Source organism: Etheostoma spectabile, chromosome 12 (assembly GCF_008692095.1).
Source record: "Etheostoma spectabile isolate EspeVRDwgs_2016 chromosome 12, UIUC_Espe_1.0, whole genome shotgun sequence".
In the NCBI taxonomy this organism is placed as follows: Eukaryota; Metazoa; Chordata; class Actinopteri; order Perciformes; family Percidae; genus Etheostoma; species Etheostoma spectabile.
Genome location: NC_045744.1, coordinates 4,708,737 through 4,709,273, shown reverse-complemented (window position 1 = coordinate 4,709,273; position 537 = coordinate 4,708,737). Strand labels below are relative to the sequence as shown.

General features: G+C 36.9%; 1 pseudogene; it reads left to right on the top strand.

Annotated features, from left to right (window-relative positions):
* Window positions 1-537, top strand: part of LOC116698801 (contactin-associated protein-like 4) — a 421,932-nt pseudogene that overhangs the window by 240,947 nt on the left and 180,448 nt on the right.

Below are 537 nucleotides of genomic sequence, written 5' to 3'. Positions count from 1 at the left end.
ACTAAATATAATGTGTTATGTTATGTGTTATGTTATATGGCCTACGGAACCCTAATTGGTTTTAGCCCTTGAGCACATTTTTGACGGTCTCAATATATAGGAAAACTCACAAATATTGGCACACACATAAACACAGCTTTTCAGGTTTGTATAGCGATTTGGCCCATACCTGTAAATGGGCTCCATAGCGCCTCCTAATCATTGTTTACATATTTGCATTTACCTTCATTAGCTCTATCCAACCGGAAGGCATCCTTTTTGAATTATGCATTTTTCATGTGTTTTACCTTCTTTTGAACTCATCATAGGCTGTGATTTAAATCTTCTTAAATCTTTTGCAGGTACAATCTGTGGAGGCTCATGACGAAAAGTTATACAAATAATTTTGATAGCTAACAAAACGTGCATGAGAACCAGCGTCCCGTAGATGGTTGTTGAAACAGGAAAGGTTGTATCTTGGCAAAAGTTATGCCAATTTACATGAAACTTAGAATGTGTGGTCTATATGTCATATTGAGCCTCACCCTATACTCTAGC